The 14,066-nt window shown below is 39.6% G+C and overlaps 1 pseudogene; it reads right to left on the reverse strand.

The window, feature by feature from the left end:
• Positions 1-2,370: 2,370 nt before the first annotated feature.
• LOC110294848 (cytoskeleton-associated protein 2-like) lies at positions 2,371-10,469 on the reverse strand (annotated as a pseudogene).
• Between the last annotated feature and the right edge of the window lie 3,597 nt (positions 10,470-14,066).

The raw sequence follows: 14,066 nt of genomic DNA on the forward strand, positions 1-14,066 counted from the left end.
TAAAAAATACAAAATAAAAAGATGAAACAGAAAATGCCAAGAATTCTTTAATTTAGATCATATAAGTCACCTGCTCATACTTGTGAGGAACCAAGTAAGCATTTCCTGTGTTTTTTTTTTTCTCAGATTAAATATAAATCAAGGTTTTGTCCCAAAAGAGATAATAATGGACAGTTGGGGGATAACTGGTATTCCTTTACAATAACTGTAGCACATATAAACAATGCTTCTTTTAGTTACTATTATGTTCAGATACATTAACGCACAACTGTCGCCATATTGTTTACTGCAAAATCCTCATCACCTAGTGAATGTATGTGTGTAGGACACCTTTTTTTTTTTTTTTTTTTTTTTTTTTTTTTTTTTTTTTTTGGTTTTTCGAGACAGGGTTTCTCTGTGTAGCCCTGGCTGTCCTGGAACTCACTTTGTAGACCAGGCTGGCCTCGAACTCAGAAATCCACCTGCCTCTGCCTCCCGAGTGCTGGGATTAAAGGCGTGCGCCACCACGCCCGGCACGTAGGACACCATTTTAAACTCTGTGGAATACATAGGCAAAAAGAGTAGAGTAGGTTTTAAACAATCACTACAGAAGACTTGCCTTACTAAAAAGTGTTAGAACGTAGGATTGACGCTGGTACTTGGAAGCCATCACAGAGGCTCGGAAGATGGCCTTTGTTCTTTGTCCAGTTGCTGGTTCTTCAAACTCTTCTGAAAGAATTCTAGTGCCTTGTGCAGTTAGACTTCCAGAGACTAACATTGCTGTATTACATAATGTAATGAGTACTCCATATTCATAACCCCTCTGAATTCCTTCTCTGCATGGTGATTATAACACACTCATAAATCCTATAGTTATAAATCTAATTATGTTGCCATATTTGTATATTATAGCATTCCAAAAATTCTCCACCTTTGGAAAGAAATGTTTCATGCCATGTCTTGGAAAACTGGTATGCATAGGGTACAATATTTGGGAGACACTATGTTAGAAAGAAAAAAGATGTAGCATGGCTTAGAGCATTAGACAAAGTTTAGTATACAACGGTGTCTATTAGAAAGTTAAAGCAGTGGCGAGGGAAGCCTGAAGCGTCAGAAGACAGTGAGGGTGAAGAATTGAAAAAGTAGACTAGTCAGTGCTTTCTGATCATATTTAAAACTAGCAGCAGTGATTAAGTGAATTTCTACCTACTAACATGATTAAAGATACAGCAGTATAAATTCCAACCAGCTCATATTCATTGTTTTAGCTAAATATTCATTGTGGGTGACATGTTTCCTGTGTGAGGACCTTAGCATATGACATCTTACCTTCTCTCAAATCTTGAGCAGATCATCTTTAAATCATTGTAATTTACTGAAATATGTTAGGACATGTCTTAGTTGGGGTTTCTATTCCTGCACAAACATCATGACCAAGAAGCAAGTTGGGGAGGAAAGGGTTTATTCAGGTTACAATTCCATACTGCTGTTTATCACCAAAGAAGTCAGGACTGGAACTCAAGCAGGTCAGGGAGCAGGAGCTGATGCAGAAGCCATGGAGGGATGTTCTTTACTGGCTTGCTTCCCCTGGATTGCTCAGCCTGCTCTCTTATAGAACCAAGACTACCAGCCCAGAGATGGTCCCACCCACAAGGGGCCTTTCCCCCTTGATCACTAATTGAGAAAATGCCTTACAGTTGTATCTCACCGAGGCATTTCCTCAAATGAAGCTCCTTTCTCTGTGATAACTCCAGCTGTGTCAAGTTGACACAAATCTAGCCAGTACAGGACAAAATGCACAGCCCAAACAATACCATCTCCTGTGATGGATCAAATTACAAAATAATGTTAGCTGCAACTTTGCATGGAGCCTCACTAGAAAAGGTTGTTGTTTTTTAGGGTTTATTTTCAGGGTACAATCTGCTACCACTTTGGTTACTTGTGAGAATTTTTTTTCAAAGATATTTATTATTATGTGTAAGTACACTGTAGCTGTCTCCAGACATACCAGAAGAGGGTGTCAAATCACATTACAGATGTTTGTGAGCCACCATGTGGTTGCTGGGATTTGAACTCAGGACCTTTGGAAGAGCAGTCAGTGCCCTTAACCGCTGAGCCATCTCACCAGCCTGAGATTTTTTTTCTTTACGTTCATATGATGTTTTTTAAATCTCACAATTTCAACTAAGTATCCTTTTCATTCACCTCTATCCTGTTGTGCTGCCTTTGCTTTAAAAAATATTATAATTCAAAAGGTTTTGCTTTTTTCCCATTGGAACATCATACATATGATTATTGTAAAGATATTAGGAACAAAGTCAATATAATAAGTTTACATTTTCTGATTATGATCCTTTAACTGTAAGTAATTAGTAAAGTGAAACAGCTAACCTATTCTAAAAACACAATAAACAAGCTGATGGAGTTCACCTGTATCATACTTAGGCATGCAGACAACTTCAGACCTATGATAAAGTTGTACACCTGCACGGCCACAGGAGTAACACAGCCATAATTGCTCAGGACTCGGGACTGATATTCCTCTTCTGCTATGTTGGTTTCAAAGAACAGAGGGCACAGTGCAGCATTAGGGTGGCAAGCAAAGCATGCCCTCCCAACTTAGACAACTGTACCAGGGAAGACACAGAGGGGTCATGGTCTTTTACCAAGGCTGGAAGTTTTAAAGTCTTGTCTTGAATGCATCGTGAATGTCTCACTGGTGTCCGGAACTTTGGCTCTATTAAATGTGGAATTTTTATCATGTTGCATCTTTTCATACTTTGGTATAGAAGATGGATTATATCAAATTATGCAACCTGCTTCAGTTTTTGAGTTTGGGGTTGTTAAATCTTTGTTTGGATCTTTTGTTGTGTTGTCTTGATCCTCTTCATAAACCTCAACTTTTCCATGATGTCCATTCTCCTCTCCTGGTTTTCCTGACCCTAGATTAGCTTCCACATTTACTTCTTGGGTATGTTCCTTGGTTGCTTGAGCCTCCTTAATATTTTCTCCCAAAATGACTTTTTCATGATTCTTTGTTGTTAGAATATCTATGATTATATGTTGAATCTTTTCAATAGGCTGAGCCCCTGCCAGAATGGCCTTCTTGTAGATTTAGATAATATTTTCAATAGGATGTGATTGGTTCAATACATACAAGATACATCCAATATTTAACAAGTTTTTTTGGCATCTGGAATATTATGAATTAGGTCATTCAATGTAGCTAAAATTTCTTCTTTTGGGCACCCCTTATTAATGAGGTTCAGGCATTCAGAAATAGTTTTGTTTACTTTTTCAGTAAATAATCTCTGTTCATCTTCTTCTGCCATGGTAGTCCAAAAGGATCCAGCAGGGTTTTCATTTTACCCCTTTGGCTCAGCCTGGGTGACTACTGACTGAGGAGGTCATTTTAGCCCCTTTCCATTGCCAGTTCTCCACTTGGCCATCTGAGCTTTCTTCTCTGCTGCAGTGTTTTTGAGCTGAGCTGATCTATGAACCATTGCTCCTGCGATCGTGGATCTGCACTGGTTAGTTTCTTTTGACTTTCCTATCAGTCTGGTATTAGATGGATCAGTCCTGGCTGCATCTTTACATGTTATGCTTCTTGATGGGGCCTTGTCTCTTTTTGTGTCTCGAGAAGTGGTTTTGACAACAAACACAACTGGTTCTGTTCGATGTGATTTCGTTTCAAGTGACCCTTTTTTGACTGTAACATTGGCAAGGGGCCTGCTGAGGCCCTTATTTCACAGTGCTGTAGTTAATCCTAGACTGAACAATCAGGCCAGGATGATAGTCAAGCACTCGTTTTTTAGACATGTTAGTGTCTTGTTTCGTTATTTCTGCAGTCATTTCTATCTTTTTATTGTCTTTATGGTGACATGCCTGGTCTAATGTCACAGTCTGACCTGGGAAATCATTTCTCATTAATAACTGTATGGCTAGAATATTATCCTTCAAGTTATGTATTTTTGAGCTGGTTACTTCTCCAGCTTTTAATGGAATGCAGTTTTTCTCAACTGTACTTCCAATTTTTTTTTAATTTTTAATATTTTTATTACATATTTTCCTCAATTACATTTCCAATGCTATCCCAAAAGTCCCCCATAGCGCCCCCCACTTCCCTACCCACCCATTCCCATTCTTTTGGCCCTGGCATTCCCCTATATTGGGGCATATAAAGTTTGCAAGTCCAATGGGCCTCTCTTTCCATTGATGGCCGACTAGGTCATCTTTCGATACATATGCAGCTAGAGACAAGAGCTCCGGGGTTCTGGTTAGTACATCATGTTGTTCCAACAATAGGGTTGCAGATCCCTTTAGCTCCTTGGGTACTTTCTCTAGCTTCTCCATTGGGAGCCCTGTGATACATACAATAGCTGACTGTGAACATCCACTCCTGTGTTTGCTAGGCCCCAGCATCGTCTCACAAGAGACAGCTATATTTGGGTCCTTTCAGCAAAATCTTGCTAGTGTATGCAATGGTGTCAGCGTTTAGAAGCTGATTATGGGATGGACCCCTGGATACGGCAGTCTCTAAATGGTCCATCCTTTCATCACACCTCCAAACTTTGTCTCTGTAACTCCTTCCCTGGGAGTTTTGTTCCCAATTCTAAGAAGGTGCACAGTGTCCACACTTTGGTCTTCATTCTTCTTGAATTTCATGCGTTTAGCAAATTGTATCTTATATCTTGGGTATCCTAAGTTTTGGGCTAATATCCACTTATCAGTGAATACATATTGTGTGAGTTCTTTTGTGATTGTGTTACTTCACTCAAGATGATGCCCTCCAGGTCCATCCATTTGGCTAGGAATTTCATAAATTCATTCTTTTTAATAGCTGAGTAGTACTCCATTGTGTAAATGTACCATAATTTCTGTATCCATTCCTCTGTTGAGGGACATCTGGGTTCTTTCCAGCTTCTGGCTATTATAAATAGGGCTGCTATGAACATAGTGGAGCATGTGTCCTTTTTACCGGTTGGGACATCTTCTGGATATATGCCCAGGAGAGGTATTGCTGGATCCTCCGGTAGTACTATGTCCAATTTTCTGAGGAACCGCCAGACTGATTTCCAGAGTGGTTGTACAAGCTTGCAATCCCACCAACAATGGAGGAGGGTTCCTCTTTCTCCACATCCTCGCCAGAATCTGCTGTCACCTGAATTTTTGATCTTAGCCATTCTGACTGGTGTGAGGTGGAATCTCAGGGTTGTTTTGATTTGCATTTCCCTGATGATTAAGGATGTTGAACATTTTTTCAGGTGTTTCTCTGCCATTCGGTATTCCTCAGGTGAGAATTCTTTGTTCAGTTCTGAGCCCCATTTTTTAATGGGGTTATTTGACTTTCTGGAGTCCACCTTCTTGAGTTCTTTATATATATTGGATATTAGTCCCTTATCTGATTTAGGATAGGTGAAGATCCTTTCCCAATCTGTTGGTGTTTTTTTTTTTTTTTTTTTTTGTCTTATTGATGGTGTCTTTAGCCTTGCAGAAGCTTTGCAGTTTCATGAGGTCCCACTTGTCAATTCTCGATCTTACAGCACAAGCCATTACTGTTCTATTCAGGAATTTTTCCCCTGTGCCCATATCTTCAAGGCTTTTCCCCACTTTCTCCTCTATAAGTTTCAGTGTCTCTGGTTTTATGTGAAGTTCCTTGATCCACTTAGACTTGACCTTAGTACAAGGAGATAGGAATGGATCGATTTGCATTCTTCTACATGTTAACAACCAGTTGTGCCAGCACCACTTGTTGAAAATGCTGTCTTTCTTCCACTGGATGTTTTTAGCTCCCTTGTCGAAGATCAAGTGACCGTAGGTGTGTGGGTTCATTTCTGGGTCTTCAATTCTATTCCATTGGTCTACTTGTCTGTCTTTATACCAGTACCATGCAGTTTTTATCACAATTGCTCTGTAGTACAGCTTTAGGTCCGGCATGGTGATTCCACCAGAGGTTCTTTTATCCTTGAGAAGAGTTTTTGCTATCCTAGGTTTTTTGTTATTCCAGATGAATTTGCAGATTGCACTTTCTAATTCGTTGAAGAATTGATTTGGAATTTTGATGGGGAATTGCATTGAATCTGTAGATTGCTTTTGGCAAGATAGCCATTTTTACAATGCTGATCCTGCCAATCCATGAGCATGGGAGATCTTTCCATCTTCTGAGATCTTCTATAATTTCTTTCTTCAGAGACTTGAAGTTTTTATTATACAGATCTGTCACTTCCTTAGTTAGAGTCACGCCAAGATATTTAATATTATTTGTGACTATTGAGAAGGGTGTTGTTTCCCTAATTTCTTTCTCAGCCCGTTTAATCTTTGTGTAGAGAAAGGCCATTGATTTGTTTGAGTTAATTTTATATCCAGCTACTTCACCGAAGCTGTTTATCAGGCTTAGGAGTTCTCTGGTGGAATTTTTAGGGTCACTTATATATACTATCATATCATCTGCAAAGAGTGATATTTTGACTTCATCTTTTCCAATTTGTATCCCTTTGATCTCCTTTTGTTGTCGAATTGCTCTGGCTAGGACTTCAAGTACAATGTTGAATAGGTATGGAGAAAGTGGACAGCCTTGTCTAGTCCCTGATTTTAGAGGGATTGCTTCAAGCTTCTCACCATTTACTTTGATGTTGGCTACTGGTTTGCTGTAGATTGCTTTTATCATGTTTAGGTATGGGCCTTGAATTCCTAATCTTTCCAAGACTTTTATCATGAATGGGTGTTGGATCTTCTCAAATGCTTTTTCCGCATCTAACGAGATGACCATGTGGTTTTTGTCTTTGAGTTTGTTTATATACTGGATTACGTTGATGGATTTCCGTATATTGAACCATCCCTGCATCCCTGGGATGAAACCTACTTGGTCAGGATGGATGATTGTTTTGATGTGTTCTTGGATTCGGTTAGCAAGAACTTTATTGAGGATTTTTACATCAATATTCATAAGGGATATTGGTCTGAAGTTTTCTATCTTTGTTGGGTCTTATTGTGGTTTAGGTATCAGAGTAATTGTGGCTTCATAGAATGAGTTGGATAGAGTACCTTCTGTTTCTATTTTGTGGAATAGTTTGTGAAGAACTGGGATTAGATCTTCTTTGAAGGTCTGATAGAACTCTGCACTAAACCCATCTGGTCCTGGGCTTTTTTTAGTTGGGAGACTATTAATGACTGCTTCTATTTCTTTGGGGGATATAGGGCTGTTTAGATCATTAACCTGATCTTGATTCAACTTTGGTACCTGGTATCTGTCTAGGAACTTCTCCATTTCATTCAGGTTCTCCAGTTTTGTTGAGTATAGCCTTTGGTAGAAGGATCTGATGGTATTTTGGATGTTCAGGATCTGTTGTTATGTCTCCTTTTTCATTTCTGATTTTGTTAATTAGGATGCTTTCCCTGTGCCCTCTAGTTAGTCTGGCTAAGGGTTTATCTATCTTGTTGATTTTCTCAAAGAACCAGCTCCTTGATTGGTTGATTCTTTGAATAGTTTTTCTTGTTTCCACTTGGTTGATTTTGCCCCTGAGTTTGATTATTTCCTGCCGTCTACTCCTCTTGGGTGAATTTGCTTCCTTTTGTTCTAGTGCTTTTAGGTATGTTGTCAAGCTGCTAATGTGTGCTCTCTCTAGTTTCCTTTTGGAGGCACTCAGAGCTATGAGTTTTCCTCTTAGAAATGCTTTCATTGCGTCCCATAAGTTTGGGTATGTTGTGGCTTCATTTTCATTGAACTCTAAAAAGTCCTTAATTTCTTTCTTTATTCCTTCCTTGACAAGGGTATCATTGAGAAGAGTGTTGTTCAGTTTCCACGTGAAGGTTGGCTTTCTATTATTTATTTTGTTATTGAAGATCAGCCTTAGTCCATGGTGATCTGATAGGATGCATGGGACCATTTCAATATTTTTGTATCTGTTGAGGCCTGTTTTGTGACCAATTATGTGGTCAATTTTGGAGAAGGTACCATGAGGTGCTGAGAAGAAGGTATATCCTTTTGTTTTAGGATAGAATGTTCTGTAGATATCTGCCAGATCCATTTGATTCATAATTTCTCTTAGTTTCTCTGTGTCCCTGTTTAGTTTCTGTTTCCATGATCTGTCCATTGGTGAAAGTGGTGTGTTGAAGTCTCCCACTATTATTGTATGAGGTGCAATGTGTGCTTTGAGATTTACTAAAGTTTCTTTAATGAATGTGGCTGCCTTTGTATTTCTAGCATAGATATTCAGGTTTGATAGTTCCTCTTGGAGGATTTTACCTTTGATGAGTATGAAGTGTCCCTCCCTGTCTTTTTTAATGACTTTGGGTTGGAAGTCAATCTTATCAGATATTAGAATGGCTACTCCAGCTTGTTTCTTCATACCATTTGCTTGGAAAATTGTTTTCCAGCCTTTCATTCTGAGGTAGTGTCTATCTTTTTCTCTGAGATGAGTTTCCTGTAAGCAGCAAAATGTTGGGTCTTGTTTGTGTAGCCAGTTTGTTAGTCTATATCTTTTTATCGGGGAGTTGAGTCCATTGATATTAAGAGATATTAAGGAAAAGTAATTGTTGTTTCCTGTTATTTTTGTTGTTAAAGTTGGCATTCTGTTCTTGTGGCTGTCTTCTTTTAGGTTTGTTGAGGGATTACCTTCTTGTTGTTTCTAGGGCGTGGTTCCTGTCCTTGTATTGGTTTTTTTCTGTTATTATCCTTTGAAGGGCTGGATTCGTGGAGAGATAATGTGTGAATTTGGTTTTGTCGTGGAATACTTTGGTTTCTCCATCTATGTTAATTGAGAGTTTGGCTGGGTATAGTAGCCTGGGCTGGAATTTGTGTTCTTTTAGTGTCTGTATAACATCCGTCCAGGATCTTCTGGCTTTCATAGTCTCTGGTGAAAAATCTGGTGTAATTCTGATAGGCTTGCCTTTATATGTTACTTGGCCTTTTTCTCTTACTGCTTTTAGTATTCTATCTTTATTTAGAGCATTTTTTGTTCTGATTATTATGTGTCGGGAGGTATTTCTTTTCTGGTCCAGTCTATTTGGAGTTCTGTAGGCTTCTTGTATGTTCATGGACATCTCTTTCTTTAGATTTGGGAAGTTTTCTTCTATAATTTTGTTGAAGATGTTTGCTGGTCCTTTGAGTTGAAAATCTTCATTCTCATCTACTCCTATTATCCGTAGGTTTGGTCTTCTCATTGTGTCCTGTATTTCTTGGATGTTTTGAGTTAGGATCTTTTTGCATTTTACATTTTCCTTGATTGTTGTGCCGATGTTCTCTATGGAATCTTCTGCACCTGAGATTCTCTCTTCCATCTCTTGTATTCTGTTGCTGATGTTCGTATCTATGGTTCCAGATTTCTTTCCTAGGGTTTCTATCTCCAGTGTTGCCTCATTTTGGGTTTTCTTTATTGTGTCTACTTCCCTTTTTAGGTCTAGTATGGTTTTGTTCATTTCCATCATCTGTTTGGATGTGTTTTCCTATTTTTCATTAAGGACTTCTACCTGTTTGATTATGTTATCCTGTTTTTCTTTAAGGATTTGTAACTCTTTAGCAGTGTTCTCCTGCAATTCTTTAAGGGATTTTTGTGCTTCCTCTTTAATGTCTTCTACCTGTTTAGCAGTGTTCTCCTGTATTTCTTTAAGTGTGTTATTAAAGTCCTTCTTGAAGTCCTCTACCATCATCAGGAGATATGCTTTTAGATCCGTGTCTAGCTTTTCCAGTGTGTTGGGGTGCCCTGGACTGGGCGAAGTGGGAGTGCTGGGTTCTGATGATGGTGAGTGGTCTTGGTTTCTGTTAGTAAGATTATTACGTTTACCTTTCGCCATCTGGTAATCTCTGGGGTTAGTTGTTGTCGTTGTCACTGTTTAAAGATTGGAGCAGAAGCTGTGTTCCACTCACCAGCAGTCTCAAAATCCTGTGGCGGGGGTCGTGGGTAGCTGGCAGTACCCCGGTGCTGGTCCAGCTGGAAGAGGCCTGTGGTCCTACTCAGGCCGGTTTTCTGCTTCCCTAACTAATGCAGTCTCAGGTCCCGCGCGCAATTGGATTGGAGCAGAAGCTGTGTTCCACTCACCAGAAGTCTTAAGATCCTGTGGCGGGTGTTGTGGGTAGCTGGCGAGTGTCAGCCGACTCTGTGCCCTAGCTACCCTGGTGCTTTTCTGACCGGAAGAGGCTTGTGGCCCTTTGTAGGCCGGATTTCTCCCTCCCCAACCAAAGCAGTCCCAATTTTTTTTTTTAAATCAGCCACTTCTGTTTTGAGTTTCACAACTTTTTTCCCTTCTTGGACCTGATCCTCAGATGTCATCATTTTCTGATCTCTGGATAGCTAATTTTCTTGTTTGTATGGAAACACTGTTTTTCGTATTAACAGATATTCCTTGAGTTTTTGTTTTCTTTGTTCTCTGAAGGCTGGCCAGTCTCACTTGGTTGGGGGCAGCTGCAGGTCCAGGGGCACCAGCAAGGTATTCCTCACAGCTGGGCCAAGGCAGCATTTCCTGGACTCTGCCCAGACTTTCTTTTGATTCATTTTTTTTTTATTCAATACACAGGAATCTTTCCATTCTTTAGTCTGTGCCAATTTACCCCTCACATTATCAATGCAAACATCAACAGGTCTCATAATTTCCTTTAATTTTCATCACATGCAGATGGGGCTGGTAGAAGTATCTTGAAATTAATTAAACCAGTTCTTACCTGAAATCCTATTCACTACCAAAAACATTCAAAGATCACACTTAGGCAAGACAGCTCTTCAACTATGAAAATTACTGTTGGCTCTTTATGTCATGGCTTCTAAATTCCATGACATGATCAGAGGTACTTCCTTACATTTCATGTATTTCCTCCAAATCATCTTAGATCAGGTGGAAGACTAGAATATATTCCCCAAATATGCCTCCTTTGTATAAGGAAGTTTTTTAGTTGAAGGCAATCCAGAAGCCCATGCAAGAAACTCTTTGCCTCCCTCTGCCAAACATCGGAAAATTAGATTTACAGACAGAAGCATCCTACTGAAACCCTCTTGACAAAAGAGAACAGAAGGTTGCAACAGAACACAACATTAGTCACTTAGGAGAAATAGGTGGCACCAGAAGAGCCAATATCACCTTCATTTACCCTTCATGAATTGCCAGTTAATGACTGGGTCTTTGTCCTACCTTCTCATTTTTCTATACATGTATTGTTTTTAGTTGAAGATGCTTTATGAGCTAATATTTAAGGCTCCCCATGGGAACTGCATTTCACAGACATCTCTCATGTGCATAAAATAAGTAAGCTTGCCTAGTTCTGCTCATTTTTCTCTTGTGACCTGGTCTTCAGGTATAAGGGCCCATTCTACACATAAAGCAAGACTTCGCTTCTGTATAATTACACATTCCAAATTGCTATCCTATTAAGGGTACATAGCAGCCCTGGGAAGATGAGGCTATGAATCATCTTCCTCATGCTGACTACTCTGCTGGAGCCTAGATACACTGTTTTCAGTCTCGCTCTTCTGTGGTGATCCCTTAAGCCCTCTAGCTGACCTGTATAAAAAGAAAGCTTCAGGTTAAAACCTACATCAATTAAAACCCTAACTTGTCATTTGGGTCATGGGATTTTGTGTGTGTGTGTGTGTGTGTGTGTGTGTGTGTGTGTGTGTGTGCGTGTGTGTGTGCATGTGTGTGTGTAGCATATTTTATCAAATGTAGTATCTGTTCATCTACTTTTCAGAAAAGGTTTACTGAAGACTGACTTCGTGGTTCTAAAAGAAGCAATGTCGGTATCTCAAGATCCTGTATCTCTCACCCTTGGGTGAAATTCTTTCTGCTGTTGCAGACTACAGAGTACTAAGGCACTACAGAACATCCTGTGGCAAGAGAGAACAAGGGGACTTAATCAGGTTATTCTTTATCTTCACTGAGGTCACATAGTAACCTCACCCTCAAGAATTTATCTAATCCTAATTCTCTCCCAGAGATCCCACATTCAGATACCATTGTAGTGATTTAGGAGGTTAAGCATCTAATATATAAAATTTGGAGGACATGATCAAACCATAGCAGTGTAGCAATGGCAGAGTGTGTGTGTGTGTGTTATGATTTGGAACAGAATATTAACTCCCTTTTAGTAGAATAAATAACTCACTTCTGTATGTTTTAAATGCACCCTTCAAACCACCATTCTTTCCAGAAATGTAGCCAGGTCTCCTTTTTATTATGTAGGTAGGTAGATATCTAGACACATAGATAGATGATGGATATGTGTTTACACATACTTGGATCTTGTCTGATCGTCTAAACCTGATACTGGGTTATCCCAAGTAAATGCCAGGGCTCTTAGAATGTTTCTTCCCTTGACACCTCCTCCCATTGAGGCCCATAACTCCTGCTTCTTGCCTGCTTTCTCCCAATTCAAACAGTGGCCAGAAGTACCTTATTAGAAGTGTTACCCTGTCACTCAGTCCTTGCCTCCATGCGCCTCCCATTCTCCTCTGAGAGGGTAGTGGTTATATGGGAGTTTGAAAAGAGGAAAGGAAAGGGGGAAATGTTGTAATTTTATTATAATCCCTAAATAAAAAATAGAAAGAAAAAGGAAGAAAGTACACTATTACAATAAAAAAAGTGTTACCCTGCTGTTTTGTTTGGATTAATTTATTCCATCTTTTGCCCTAGCCACCCTTCATCTCTTGTTTTCTGATTCTGTCACAACACTGAAGTCTCAGTGCATTCTTGCAAGTTTTTTTTTTCCCAAAGGATGTACTGGGACCAAGTTTTCCCTCATAGGGTTTCCAGCATGACCAACTAGGCGGGTAGAAATTCACAAGTACCAACTAACAAATGAGGGTTCTATCTCACTGTAAGAATGAGCCACCAATCAAGAGCCTGATGTTATCAGACTATGGGTTCAAAAATGATACTAGAGTGTGACCTGAAGGGGGAAGAATGACTGAGGTCTCTGATCTAAGAGGCAATATCAAATGAAACTGATGGTTATGAACCTCTCTGTCCTCTCAGGACCTGATGCTGCCTGAGTTAGAGGTCCATTTTTATTAACAAACACTAAAGAGTAAATTAGACTGCATCTTCTAACACAAGGCAATTCTCATCTTGGGGAAGTCAGGAGGATTGTCTAAAGGGGGAAAGATGAAAATAACTGGAGGATCTGGAGTATTCGAAAAGAAAGTTGGATCAAGGCATAGGAAAGACTAATACAGCCTCATATTAAAGGGTGTGGGGAAAGAGGAAGAAGGACCACTTTCTTTTTTTAAAATATTTTTATTAGGTATTTTCCTCAATTACATTTCCAATGCTATCCCAAAAGTCCCCCATTAGTGAGAAGACTTGAGGACTCACTGAGGGCAACAGAAGAAAGGATGACACATTTCTCTGTCTCCACAAGGTTTCCTTTCTTTCCTAAATAAAAAACTCACCGTCCCTCACTCCATTCAGCCCACCTAGGCTTCCTGCCATTTGCCCTTTGTGTCAAACATGCCACCTGTCCTATTTGTCAGGCTTTTTATACCCTTACTAAAATGTCACTCTCTCATGAGGGTCTAGCTACTCCTCTCCATCCACACTGAAAAATTATCCAACCTTTTAAATTTGCTTTTCTCCTGATAATTTATTGTTAGGTAATATGCATGTTTTTGACATTGCTGGCTAATTTGTGTGCATTTCCACAGATGGAAACTTTTTCTCTCAAAAAAAAAAGATTTCTTTTATTTTTAAATTTTGAGGGTGTATGTGTGTGTGAGGGCAGGTACAAGTGCCAGTAGAGGTCAGAAGTATTGGATTACCCTGGAACTAGGGTTATATATAGGTGGCCTACAACCAGAGGTGCTGGAAACCAACCTTGGGTCCTCTAAAAGAGCAGCATGCACTGTTAACTGCTAAGCCATCTGTCCAGTACCCTCTTCTGTATGTTTTTCTGTTTGGCTAACCCCGGAAGTTCAGAGCCTAGAGACATACCAGGAACAGAAGACTCCCTGGAAGGACTTGGCAAACTGATTACTAACAGAAACATGTTGTTTCATTTCTACATTCCTTTGCATATTCTGTTTCTAACCAGAACACATCAGTATTTAGCCAAAGCCCTTCCCCTTCAGACAATGTCTCCAGACAATGTGGCTTGATTTCTTTTC

The sequence above is a fragment of the Mus caroli genome, unplaced genomic scaffold, assembly GCF_978045245.1.
Source record: "Mus caroli unplaced genomic scaffold, Mus_caroli_1 scaffold_4, whole genome shotgun sequence".
Classification (NCBI taxonomy): domain Eukaryota; kingdom Metazoa; phylum Chordata; class Mammalia; order Rodentia; family Muridae; genus Mus; species Mus caroli.